The sequence below is a fragment of the Lissotriton vulgaris genome, chromosome 5 (assembly GCF_964263255.1).
Source record: "Lissotriton vulgaris chromosome 5, aLisVul1.2, whole genome shotgun sequence".
Classification (NCBI taxonomy): Eukaryota; Metazoa; Chordata; class Amphibia; order Caudata; family Salamandridae; genus Lissotriton; species Lissotriton vulgaris.
The window spans coordinates 1,616,920,146-1,616,935,394 of record NC_141693.1 but is presented as its reverse complement, the minus strand read 5'-3'; positions in this window follow the sequence as shown (position 1 = coordinate 1,616,935,394).

Below are 15,249 nucleotides of genomic sequence, written 5' to 3'. Positions count from 1 at the left end.
CTTTGCATACAATTTGGAGTCCGAATTGATCAGGGATATGGGACGATATGAGGTTAATTGTTCGGGGGATTTTCCCTTTTTCGGAAAAACGATTATTTTAGCCTCATCCCAAGATGTTGGTGGAACACCATTACATTGAATACCAAGGAATAAATCATGTAGAATATGACACAGTTGTTGACTAAGAATCTTATATAAATCAATCGGAATTTTGTCAGGGCCTGCTGCCTTGCCAGAAGATAATAAGGATACAGCAACCCCCACCTCTACTAATGTAATTTCTTTTTCGAGTTCTTCCTTGGTGACATCATCTAGCAACTTCGTAGCCTCCGTATTAGTAAAAAAAATTATCCAAATAGTCTATTATGTCCTTTTCCATAGCTAGAGTATCTTCTGTATAAAGATTCTGATAATATCTTTGAAATTGGTAGTTAATATCTGTCGCATGGGTGAACGTCTGTCCATTTTCTACTATTGAAGAAATATTATTCCTTGTATTTCTTTGACGTGTAGAGAGAGCCAAGTGTCTACGCACTTTTTCCCCACTTTCATAAATTAGCTTCCTGTGTGTTTGATATGTTTGGGCAGCTTTCTGGCTGAGGCTAGTGTTTAATTCGGATTTCAGTACTGCTACCTGGGTCATCAAATTCCCAGCTTCTTGCTTTTGCATTATTTTAACAATGTGTTCCTCCTCAGCTTTAGCTAAGGCAGCAATTTTCAAATCATAGTTTTCTTTCAAGATTTTTCGGGCTTTATTTTGATAGTTAATAGTCTCACCCCTTAATGCAGCTTTATAGGAATCCCAAACAGTGTTTCTTGGCGCGCTATAACGATTCATATTAAAAAATTCATCAGTCCAGGTTTTAATGTAATTGATATATTCATTATTAGCTAGTAATTTCCTGTCAAAGGTCCAAGGATACTTTTGGGTGGGATTATTATCGTAAGTGGTTAGTAATACTAATGAGTTATGATCCGAAATTATCTTAGGTGGTTTGGTTATGTTAGAATGAGTTGCTAATTCTCTAGAAGTGAAGATATAGTCTATCCGAACATGCTTTTGGTGAGGATGGGAGAAGTATGTATAACCAAGATCATTTGGTTTATTTAATAGCCATATATCGATCAAACCCATACAATACATTAAACTCTTAACTGCACGATATACTCTTGGTTTCCGGCCCGTATATTTCTGTTCCGGCGTTTGAGTCGTAAATGCAGGAAGAAGTGAGATATTGAAATCACCACAGAAAATTAACGGGCCTTGCCATGTAGCTAGTTCTGTTTCCAAGAAATCAAATACTGCCGGGTCATCATGATTCGATCCATAAACGGAACAAATAGTAATTCCATTGGCGAGTTTAACAATTGCCCACCTTCCATGTGTATCCGATAAAAAACGTATTCCATGGCCAAAACATGATTTTGCAAAAATTGCTACTCCCCTTATATTTGAGGATTGGGATGTTGTTATCAACAGGTTATACCCCTTAAGACTTAATAGGGCTCTTTTGTTCCAAGGAATATGTGTCTCCTGAATGCACAGAATATCTACGGGATTTAGTTTAATTAATTCTCCCAGTCTAATACGTTTGTCTCTAGATAGGAGCCCCCCTACATTCCAGGATTGCACACTAAGTTTACCCATTATTAATATAAAAAGATTGCATGATTTTCTTATACTTATTCATATTATGTTCTTTGTCCTTCTGTATCACTTTTCTATTTATTTCAAAAATTAACAATGCTCCTGACACTGATCCTTGTTCATTTTTTATTTTTTTGCCGCCCTTCCCCGCTCCCCCCCTTGCCCTTCCCCTTTCCACGTCCCCTGCAATCCCTCCCAAGAACTCTCCCCTGGTCCCTCCCAGCTGACCCCTCTCCCCTTTTCGTAGGCATTCAGACTCCACTTAGAGTCTGTGTGATGGAAGTGCTGCACCTCTGCTGAACTACCGCTTCCTGAATTAGAAATGAAAAAAGATAATTCCCTAATGAAAGAATAAAAAGAAAAAAGAAGAAGCTAAATACAAGCCATTATGTACCATGACCTTAATCAAGAGACACATTTTTTTCAACGAAATTGATGGTAACTATTACAAAAGGACCCGATTTAAGGTCCTGATTGGAGCTCATAAGACCTGGAAATGGTTGATTCGTACTATAGGTATGGGAAAGTTGTCGTATTATACTCCCTTTATTACATCTAGATTATTACCTATAATATTTTCAGATGGGATAGCTTTGAAATGGCAAAAAAAGGGGGTGATTTGTTTGGGGGATTTTTTCTCGATGGATGGTAAATGTAAATCATTTGTTGAAATGAGCGAAGAGTTTGGCCTACCCAGAAGTTACTTTTTAAAATTTTTACAAATAAGGGATTACCTCACAAGACATAAACTAAGTTTGAAAAAGCACCAAGTAGTAGAGGGAATTGCACGACAGGCGAAGATTGGAATTCTCTATCGAATGCTTATCGAGGAGAAATCTGATGTCTTGGAGAGAATAAGGGTAAAATGGGTGGATTTATTGGGAGATAACGAGGTTGATGTGGAAAATTTGATCTCGCTTTCTAAAGAAGTTTTGATGTCAGCTAATTTAAAAGCGCAATTTTTCAAAACTTTATTTGATTTATACTACACACAATTACGAATGTCAAAATGGGGAAGAGGTTTTGATGGAAAATGTTTTCGATGCAAAGCTGATAATGCAGACAGTTTACATATTTTTTTTCCTGCCCTGTTTTAAGAGTGTTCATACAAGATATTGAAAAGTTTTTGTCCTTAGTGCTTAATGTTTGTGTAACGATTACTCCCTCTATGCTGGTGCTGGGGAAGATTCCCAATGATAATCGGTTTAATGGACTTTATCGTTTTCGTTACTTTATTTTTTTCACTATGACTGTAGCACGGTTATGTATTGCTACAGAGTGGCTTCAGGAAAAAAACGCCACTATTTCAGCAGTGGCAAGCACGATTGTATAAACTGTATAAACTGTATAAATTAGAGTGGGGACTTTTTTCGGTTTCTGGGTCTAGGAGAAGGGAAAAAATGGGACGGAGAATTTGGGGGGCCTTCTCTGATTTTTATGAAGATTGAAAATGTTTATCTAATTTTATTGTTTTTTTTTTCGAGAGTAAATTTGATTATGTGGGGTCTGTACTCAAAGGATATATATTTGAATTATGTTATTCTCTTTTGTATTATGATGTATTTATGATTTATGAAATAGCTGTTTGATGTATTTTGTCGTGAACCAATAAAAAATACAAAAAAAAAAAAAAGAAAGATGTGCATGCACTGGACTTGGCTCAGAAATTGAAATTTGCAGTCTATCAGTGCCTGCACATGTGTTCTGCTTTTCCCAAAGAAATCTAGATGTAGTTATAATGTAATTTATAGGGGTATTTTTGCCTATTGCATAGTCCATGTTTTGTGTTCTGTGGAAGTCTATTAGGTTTAATAATACATGTGTGTTGTGTGAATATTCAATCTCTCTGATGTCTTTGCATGCCCTTTTCCATCTGGATATTTCTTTACAACCTCTTCTGGATTTGTGACCTGTTCCTACCTTGTTAGATTGCAGCAAGTGTGTGTAAGCATTGTTCAACAATTTGATGCAGCTTTCATTCACTGGCTGCTGCCATTTTAAATACACTAGTCCAGTTTATGAATGGTATGTTCTACCAAGATGGGGTAGGTGTCTAAAGATCTGAACCATATGCATTTTGCACCCAGAGAATCACGTTGCTTGGATGTATTTCTGTGTGACATTGCATAACTCATAACAATGCAGTGCCTTTTGAGACTATGATCAAGTCACAGATAAATCAAAGCAATCAGTCATAAATCCTAGAAGACAATGCTGGGCTGATTCAAAAAGGGCAGGTTGGATGTTTCTGCATATGATTTTGCCTATTTCAAAGTAAAAAATGTTCATTACATGATGATAAACATGTCCAGAAGATCTACCCTCATTAGCATCTGCACCTATTAAAATACACCAGATTTTTAAAGGTAAGAAAATCCATGCTTCTACTTCTTAGTTTGAAAACACACAGCAAGTTCAGCTACAGGGAAAGTTTCAAATGTTACAAAAACAGGAACATCAAAACAACTTTACAATAAAAAATTAAACACACTAAACATTCCTAGTCCATGTATTTACATGGAACGAAAGGTAAATATGAATAAAAGATACATTAAGTAATTCTGATGGTGGGATTTTGAGGTGTTAAATTATTGGAGTTGTTCATAATCAGAAGGCAATCGCTGGAAGAAAAATTAATCATAGCAGTGGGCTTGCTGTGATTTTCAAAAATGTCCAAGTAGGGTCAGCAGTGCATTTGTTTTTTGCTCGTTAATTAACAATGCCCTGCCCCAGAAAACCTGTCTGAGAGAAGATAGTTTTGGAAGTGCTTGTGTACATGAAGAAAAGATTGCTCAATAGTAATAGCAGATACTCTTGTTAAGAAGGTAGCTGATCAAATAATTTCTTCAGGACGGACATGTGGTGGGGCCTAGAGAGTAATGACTTGGCTACACCCTGGTGTTCTTCATTACTCCTGTCCAGGTCTTTTTGTTAAAATCCTGACAATATGGTTCATTACTTGTACCTGCAGATAATGCTTTCCCAAGCTCAACATCGATCCTTCTTTCAACATGACTGCCCTTCTCCCAGCATTACTGAAATACCTCACTTCCAGTATAGGACTTCCTGTAATAATTAGGCACAAATTCAATCAATCAATGGAAATGGGAGGCTGGAGGGCGCTGGGACTGTAATGAGGAAAACCTGGACTAGAAGTAATGATCACCAGGGTCATTATCTCACCAGTTGCTTTCCTCGCCCAGTCCTGGCAATGGGGACCATACCCCACCCTTCACTGATGAACTCAATAGTCCAATAATATACCCGGGATGGCTGTCCCCATATGCCAGAATCCAAAACAATGTTATAGTTAGTAGTCACCAGAAAGCAAAAATATATCAGATCAAACAGAATGAACAGAGGACAATACATGGGAACCAGACTCCGCTGAGAGATCACCTCCCAACTGCAAATAATGGTGTGTCATGAATTTATAAGGTGAAGCGCATGACGATGCACAACAAAAATTTGATATGGAAGTTCCCTCAAAAGCTGCTCATGAGGCAGTCATTGTCATGGTAGTTTTTCCCATTAGATGAGAGGGTAGGGAGACAAAATATCGAAATTTAAATATCGATATACAATAATATCGATGTTTTAATTTCGATAGTATAGAATATCGATGTCCAAAATATCGACAGACAGAATATCGTTTTTATGGTATGTATGTTACTAATATCGAAATTTAATAATATCGAAATTATGTTTAGTGTTATGTATTTTATTATGTTGTTTACATGTTTGTTAAATATGTTATTAAATGTATGTTTAAAAATTAGTAATTTAGTTTACATTTTGCGTTTTAGTATCAGAGCGGGTTGTGGGTTTATAGGGGAATAGGGTGGGAAGTAATTTAATAATAATTAATTAATTTATATATTTTTTTAAATATTTTTTAATAATTAATTGGTAATTAATTAATATTAATTAGTTATTTAAATTAATTAGAGTTAATGTGAAAATATATTTAATTATTTGTTATTGTAATTAATAATTAATTGGTAATTAATTAATATTAATTAGTTAATTACATTAATTTGAATTATTGTGCAAATATATTGAATTTATTGTTATTGGTAATTAATAATTAATTGGTAATTAATTAATATTAATTAGTTAATTACAATAATTAGAGTTCATGTGCTAATATATGTAATTTTTTGTTATTGTTAATTAATAATTAATTAGTAATAACATAATATTAAGTATTTCATTAAATTAATTAGAGTTGATGTGCTAATATATTTAATTTATTGTTATTGTTAATTAATATTTAATTGTTAATTAATAATTATTAAGTGATTAAATGATATGGTTTATTTATGTGTAGTGGGTTGTGTGTTTATAGGGTAATAGGGTGTCATATAATTAAATGTAATTAATAAAGAGATTGTATTTCTTTATTGGTATTTATTGTTAATTGATTGGTAGTTAATATGTGTTAATTAGTTCAATTAAAATTACATCAATTTAATAATATTAATTGTTATTAATTGATTAATTGATATTTATATTAATTGTCTTTTTTAGTATGTGTACTGTGTTGTGTGTTAAAGGGGGAGTAGTGTGTGAAGTAATTTTTACCCCCATGCTGTCCAATGCTTTCCCTACTGTTGTACTCTCTGGAGTGGGAATAGAAATTTTTACCCCTACGCTATCCAACACTTTCCCTACTGTTGCACCCTCTGGAGTGGGAATAGTAATTTTTACCCCTATGCTATCCAACATTTTCCCTACTGTTGCACCCTCTGGAGTGGGAATATTATTTTTTACCCCTACACTATCCAACTCTTTCCCTACTGTTGCACCCTCTGGAGTGGGAATAGTAATTTAAACCCCTACGCTATCCAACGCTTTCTCTACTGTTGTACTCTCTGGAGTGGGAATAGAAATTTTTACCCCTACGCTATCCAACATTTTCCCTACCGTTGCACCCTCTGGAGTGGGAATAGTAAGTTTTACGCCTACGCTATCCAACGTTTTCCCTACTGTTGCACCCTCTGGAGTGGGAATAGTAATTTTTACCCCTACGCTCTCCAACGCTTTCCCTACTGTTGCACCCTCTGGAATGGGAATAGTAATTTTCACCCCTACGCTATCCAACATTTTCCCTACTGTTGCACCCTCTGGAGTAGGAATAGTAATTTTTACCCCTACGCTATCCAACACTTTCCCTACTGTTGCACCCTCTGGAGTGGGAATAGTAATTTTTACCCCTACGCTATCCAACCCTTTCCCTACTGTTGCACCCTCTGGAGTGGGAATAGTAATTTAAACACCTACGCTATCCAACGTTTTCCCTACTGTTGCACCCTCTGGAGTGGGAATAGTAATTTTTACCCCTACGCTATCCAACGCTTTCCCTACTGTTGCACCCTCTGGAGTGGGAATAGTAATTTAAAACCCTACGCTATCCAACGCTTTCCCTACAGTTGCACCCTCTGGAGTGGGAATTGTAATTTTTACCCCTGCGCTATCCAACGCTTTCCCTACTGTTGCACCCTCTGGAGTGGGAATAGTAATTTAAACCCCTACGCTATCCAACGCTTTCCCTACTGTTGCACTCTCTGGAGTGGTGATAGAAATTTTTACCCCTACGCTATCCAACCCTTTCCCTACTGTTGCATCCTCTAGAGTGGGAATAGTACTTTTTACCCCTACGCTATCCAACGCTTTCCCTACTGTTCCTCCCTCTGGAGTGGAAATAGTAATTTTTACCCCTACGCTATCCAACGCTTTCCCTACTGTTGCACCCTCTGGAGTGGGAATAGTAATTTAAACCCCTACGCTATCCAACGCTTTCCCTACTGTTGCACCCTCTGGAGTGGGAATAGTAATTTAAACCCCTACGCTATCCAAACCTTTCCCTTCTGTTGCACCCTCTGGAGTGGGAATAGTAATTTTAACCCCTACGCTATCCAACGCTTTCCCTACTGTTGCACCCTCTTTAGTGGGAATAGTAATTTAAACTCGACGCTATCCAACGCTTTCCCTACTGTTGCACCCTCTGGAGTGGGAATAGTAATTTAAACCCCTACGCTATCCAACGCTTTTCCTACTGTTGCAATATGTTGAGTAAGTATATATATTCATTTATATAGTTGTAAGGGGTCATTAAACACCCTTGGAACCTGCTGATGTCTGGCGATTATTGAGTGCCTGAGAGCGTGGTATATTCTGTTACGAGGTGACTGACATATTCATTTATATGTAGACTTTTTAATTTATTTTAAATGTATATGTATTAGTTATTATTGTTTAAATATGTTTTAATGTTTTTATTTAATATTTGTAAAATTATATGTATTTTTAAATTATTTTTACATTATTATTAATACATGTAAAAAAGCGATATTTTTAATTTCGATATTTTTGTACTACGATATTTTATTTCCGATATTTTTGTACTTACCTTTATGAAGATATAACTGCGATATTTTTGATGTCGATATTTTTGTGTCACTATTTTTGTATGTAGATATTTTGTCTGTCGATATTATGTCAGACATTCAGATGAGAGGGTACCTCCTTCCCTGATACCTCATATGCTTTGGAAATAGCAAGCTTTATCCACCTGGGCAGAGTGGAGGTGGAAGGATGAAGACATTTACTTGGGAGACCAAAGGTGACAATCAGTGGATCAGTCTCCCGGAAGGACCCTGTCTGTTCCAAATAAATGTTCCACAACGTAAGCACGTACCTCCTCTTTAGTGGAGAGGGAAGGATGAAAAGCAGAAAGAACAACATCTATCAAATAACTAGAGGATGGAATTTTAGGTTTGAACTGAGTACTTGGTGTCAACACTACATTATCCGGGAAGAATGTCAATTAAGGAGCCAAATACTAAAGTGTCTCAATTTCACCAGCCCATCTGCCTGAACAAATGGTCACTAAATAACAAATTATAGCAGAGCGAAGTCTTAACTCTGCCGAGGACTGAGGTTCAAAATAGCAGTGATTTCAATGACCAGATAACAAAAAGGAGATCCCATGCCGGAACATGACATCACTGATACAACATAAAAAACAATATTACAGTGTAATAAAACATTGAGTCAAAAATCATTGTTTTTAAAAATCCTTATACTCCAAATTGGAAGTACAAAGTTATTTAAAAAAATATTGTTTCACACTCACATCACCAAAACACAAACAAAAATGTGGTTGTATTAATATAAATATATATACAATTATAGTTTAAAATATGAAATCTTAAATAGTTTAATATATAACAATAATATATTATTCATTAAATACATTTAAATAATATATAATGCAATATATAAATATATACTTATATAAAAACACACATAAACATGTATATGTCTTTATATGTAACCAAGAGAGGGGGACTTGCAGCTTTAACACTGGTCCAGCAGACATGCCCATAGGTAATCAAACAAGAAAGAGAGTATGCAGTTCCTAACAGTCACCAATGAGAGAGGAAGAAAAGATTGGTTATATATGGGACAATGTTCACTAAATTGCAGGGGAAAAAAGGGGAGTTCTCCCTTTCGGAATTAGTGCCCTCACACACCCAGACAGCTAGGGGTCATGCTTCTTCATAGGGCTTGCTCCCCGTCAGGTCGGCACTGCAATACCGGACGGGTACCCTAAGAGGGTCTCTTTGGCTGAGATCTTTTATTCCATGCTGTTTGGTGCAGTGGTTGTGAGGGACCTATAATGTGTAGATGTGTGGAATGTAGGTCAATGGACCATGTGGGGTACCGCCATCCAGTAGGTAGTTATAGTTAGGACCTAGTTTCCATTGGAAAACCATTTTTTTACTTGCTCATAACTTTTGCTTTGTTTGACCACTCTTCTTGAAATTTCCCAAGAAAAGTTTCAGATTTGGTTCTGTGTGTCACGGAAAGTTTGGGGGTGATCTGTGCTGTGGGGCCTGAGAAATAGGGGAATGACATAAGGGTGCATTTGTAATGTTAATGTCCATAGGAATACGTGTGGAACCTACTGCCGGAACCGCTGGACAGATTTATACAACATTTGGGAGAAGGGTGTATATTTTATGTAGATTGTGCTTTTTGGTATTTGGTTCAAATCTGTTTGATAGTTGTTGTGAATTTAAATCTGAACTATATAGTGATGTCTTGTGTCGTGAATTTCATGGCGGCTTCACAGTGATCGTGGTAAAATTGCGTCAAGTTTGAGGTGGTTTACGCATGCCAGTGGGAATGCTCTGATTAGCTGGATACAATATTAACAGAAAGTTGCGGTGATTTCATGGTGATCACGGGGAAAACGCGGCTGGTTTGAAGTAAATTGCGCACTTCTCTGATTGGCTGGACGCAACCTTAACAGAAAGTTGCTGATGCCATTTTATCGCCAGGAAGTGATTCCTGCGGCAAAAAATGGTGCCAAAGCTAAGATAAGGGGTCAGGTTGGAGATACTCTCACCCCTTGCTTGAGAAATGAGGGTATTAGTAACACACATTATGAGCCCAAAATTGATTTGTTTTTAAAACATGCACAATATTGTTGACAACAACGCAACTGCCAGCATGGCCCCCATATACCATCACAGGGAGCTGGTGAATATCACAATGTCATTGCTGATATTGGTGGAAATACAACAAAATATATATATTTTTACACAGTCGCTTATCAGAGTCCCAGACTCATGCACACACTCACAAACTCACACAGACACTTATACATCCATTCACATACCTACTCACACACTTATAAATTCAGTCAGATACCAACTCAGATACTGAGGCACCCAGTCACATACTCATTCAGGTACTCATGTACCTACTTACAGACTCACTTGGAGAGTGACGTACTCATATACAGACCCACTTAGAAAGTCACACACCTACTTAGAGACCCACTATAGACGTATGCACACAGTCTCATATCCACTTAGAGACTCTTACACCCACTCACAGACTCACCTGGGCATTCATGCACCCACTCACTGAACCACTCAGATACTTACACACCCATTTACAGACTCACTTGGAGAGTCACACTCCAATGTACAGATCCAGTGAGTGATTTATGCACCCACTTACAAACCTAATCAAACACTCATGCATGTATTCACAGAGATACTCACAAACCTACTCTGGACCCACTGAGATACTCAAACACCTACTCACATATCCGCTTAGATAATCATATACCAAATCACATACCCCTACAGTCTCTCATGCCCTCAGTCACAGATCCTGTCAGAGAGATGCACACTCAGTTACTCACTCATACACTCAGAGACTCACACACCCACTCACAGACTCACTCAGATGTATATTTATATACTTACTAACTCAAAGACACTCACATCCACTCACAGTCCCACCCAGGCACTTGCCCTCCCAGTCACAGACCCACTCAGACACACATTCATGCACCCATTCACTCGCCCACTCAGAGACTTATGTTCTCACTCACAGACCCACTCAGACACTCACATTGTCAAGTACCTGTAGTCCAGAATCCGAGTCTCCACTGGAACCAATGCTTATTCCTCTAACCCCAAACCTGGCTACTAATGTCACATGGACTTCAGCATCCAAGAGGGGGGAAAGGGGATTGGGAATGAAAGAAAAACACACCACATCTGCTTATTTTCTTCTTTGTCTGTACTCAAGTCTTTATCTTCCTTATCTGTTTCTTTCTTTTTGTCTTTTCCTGAATTGATAAACATGCTAAACACCTATTCTCATGCTAAGCTGTACATATAACCTTATTCCTAAAAGAATACCTGTTATTGCAGAGTGGCTAGCTTTCTCTCTATTTCTTTTGTGTAGTAGAATATTCTATCTTCTTGTAGAACTTCACTAGAAAACACAAACACTATTACTCTAAACTCATAATATATCTGCAATGATCTATTATGTTAAACTCAGGAATTTTGATTACCTTCTACTATTTTTCTTATGCTAAATGTTTCTTCTCATCTATATTTCAAAGGTTGGTAAGCAGGAGTCCACGCTGAAGACAAGAGACTTCTCTACAGATGGTAAGTATTATTATATATATATATATATAATCACACATACTGTTGCATGTCTTTTGGTGAGTCTGGACTACTCCTGCAAATCTTTCTTAGTTTCTCCTTACACTTGTAGTCCATATCTACAATTACTGGAACGAATATTATACAGGTCTTTCCACACAGTCTCTAAATAAACTATGTCTTTATTCTGTCACAAGAGTTCTCTTTTACTCTATATGCTAGTAAAAGTGTGTCACCTTAGGTAATTTCTCTCCTGACTCTCCTCAAATACCGATATTCTGAATACTTCCAAAAAAATAGCCAACAATAACAAGTTCACTTACCACAGCCGCGGTATGAATGTTGCGCTTAACTTCCGAAATTCTCACCTACCCAAAACCATGATGTGGAAGCTCATGCGCACTTAAATTGAACACAGGGCAGAAGACGCGCCGTGTTCACAGGAACAACAGTTGAAGTGCGCAGCTCCTCAGAATTGGAGCGGCGAAACCCAGCTGCAGAACGTCGCGAGGAAAACAACTAGACAGCAACTCAATGAAGAGTTGCGGCTGCCATCTTGAAATTTCGTCTTTTACCAAACAAACTCTCTTTCTTGAGACCGCTTGGAAATCGCTTTGCCAATAGTCTTCTGGTGCCAAAATAATGTTTAAGGATAGTTTTAAACCTGGCAGATGGCGATGGGGACTTGATCAGGGGTCTAGACAGACGGTTCCTGACACACATATCATACATTGACTCACATACATCCAATCAGAACCACTCGGAGACTTATTCACCCAGTCGCTCATACACTCAGAGACTCACACACCCACCCACTGTTGCACTCAGATACCCACTGTTAGACCTGGGGTCACCAGTCCACATAGGGTAGCCTGTCACAGAGTAGGAAGGTCTATTCTCAAGGCAATATGTGCTAAGCTTGCATCACACCTTCACAGGAACACCGCGCCAAACCACTCAAAAATATGACACTACGCAGTTTTAGAAAACTACAATTCACTTTTATAAAAGTTCTTTAGGCTTTCTTATTCCGTTAGGTACAATATTGTTATTCACATCAGGTACCTCCAACCTTAATTTCTTGCATCACTGAAAATTTCCACAATACATCGTTCCCTAAAATCAATAGTTTAGACAGTTACACTTCTTCCTTCAGATTACAGACAGGTTCTTGACTGTTTAGACAAGGTTCAATATGAAAAACATTTTACATTACATCAGGCTAATGAGCAACAACAGTGAATTAGATTGGGGTCCCTTCGTCTTATCTATGGCTCAGGCAATTTCTCCTCAGATGCTTGCTCAGCAGAAGCCAAATCAATCCCCTCCTGTTAAGCTGATGTTACAGTTAGTTTCATGCATTGGCTCAATTTGTCTTGCGCTGCACCGGCCCTTGGCTTTACTTTACTCGTCCTGCCAAAATCAGTTTGTCTAGGGTTCCTATGGTTGTCTAACCGCTATAACCGGTGGCTCTCACTTTGGATTTTAAGTCCCTCACCAGCCCTCAGTTTCCCGCTTACTTGAGACCAAAAGCGCCTGTGTTCCAGTTCAGCAGTCTCTGTCAGCTGTGAAGGATTCTTCTCCACCGTTAGCCCTTCCGTTCGGCGTCCGTTCCCTCACAGGCCAGGCCGATCTTACAACGGAGCCCGCCTTGAGGGGAGGACACTCTCGCTGTCGGTGCCCTGGTTTTCACCTCACCTCTGCACCTTCCTCGAGCGCTTTCACCGTTTCCTGGCAGAACCACGCTTCTGGGCCTGCGCGGACGATCAGTGGCTTCACTGTGGCGCCGACTCTCTCCTCAGGCAGCCGGAAGGCCCTCCTCCGGACCCACTTGCGAGCAGAACTCCTTCACCACCACTCCACCCCTTTTGGGAAAAGTGTTTCACCCTCTACTGGGCCTGCGCAGCACTGAGTCACTGCCGTTTCGATCTGCCACCCACACTGCCTTCAATTCACAGCGGGCAGCCGCTCCCGGGACACCTCCGTCACCGGCCCCTCTCTCACCCCTTCTCGGCTGGGAGTCCCAACGCCCTTCTGGGCCACCGCTAGAGTCGAGGCCACAGGACTGATGGACCCCACCACAGCGGACACACCGGCAATCAATGGGCCGCCAAGTGGGGGCGGGGGAAACGACCTCTCCATAGTACTTCACAATACAGGTGAGTGAAGACAGGTAGTACAGGAGTATGTTGTCTCTGGGGGGGCAGACAGCTGTAAGGTTCCCTCAGTCTTGTCTCTACCCTTCCGTTCTTTTTTCAGTGCGCCTGGACAGGTTACTTCAGCTGATTAACAGGGCAGAACTTTTGCTCAGCTCCACCCCACCCGTGTCAGGAATCAGTTCCTCTTCACTGACTAAAGTCCTATAACCAGGGTCACAGGTATAAACGAGCAGGGCCAGATCTATGGGTCGAGGGACGGTGACCACAGTAAGGAGGCAACCCTATAGAAAAAGTCAACCCTCTGGGTGTCCTACCCTTCTAGCGCCACAGCCTGCACTCCCACTGGCTCTCAGAAGACTTAACAAAATGGCCACCCAGGATTTGGCCTTATATACCCCTAGTCCCATGTGTCCAGAATAAGCCAGAAGGTTCTAGATTCCCCACATTAGTCTATGGCCCAGTCCCTGAGGTAAAAAATTGTGACAGTTACAAGCCACCATTTTAGGTCTCTGTGTTTACCATTTTGTGTGAGGGCGACTAGGCCTAAAAAAAACCTCTCAGGTCAAGGCAGCACCTAACCCCTAGGACAAAACCAAAAATTCCAGTGGACTTAAAAATGACAAGAAGTAGGAGGCAAAAAGGGGACAAAATACATAAAAAAAAGCAGGAACCACCCACAGGGCTGACAGGTCTAACACCCACACACCCACTTACAGAACTACTCAGGATCTCACTCTCCCAGTCACAGACCCACTGGGAGACTCATGGACTCAGTCGCACACCCACTCAGACACTCAAGCACCCACCCACTCACCCACTAAACATGTACTTAGACACTTATGTATCCACTCACAGATCCAGTCAGAGAGTTATATACTTGCTTAAAAATGCACAAATGCCCTCATGCACAGAGCAACTGAGAGATCCATGCAACAAATCGCAGACCTTTAGATAAACTGATGCACCCACACACATAGATGCCCTGAGACAGTCACACAGGTCATTATAGAACGATTGATAGAGTGATGCACCATCTCACAGGGCCACCGAAATTTTGATACAGTAAATAGGAGACTTACTGATCCAGTGATGCATGCACTGACAGATTCCACTGAAAGAGTTATACAGTGTGTTATAGAGATATTAAGGGAGCTATACATGCTATTATAGATTCTTTTAGATAGTAATGAGTTTCTTATGTTGGTTGTGATCTATTTTCCATTTATAAAGTTTGTATGTGGTGGTGGCTATTAAATGTCTGTTTTTGTTTCATAATTTTGTAATGTATTCGTGGTGATTGTGGCTCTCAATATCTTCCCAGTGTCCATCATCTGCTCAAAAAAGGAAAATCAGTTTTAAAGAGAGTTTCTATACAAATCCCCTAGAATAATATGATTTTAAACAGTGCACTAATAAATGCCTAGTATCTAAAATACTGTAAAATTTGTGCATTTATGTG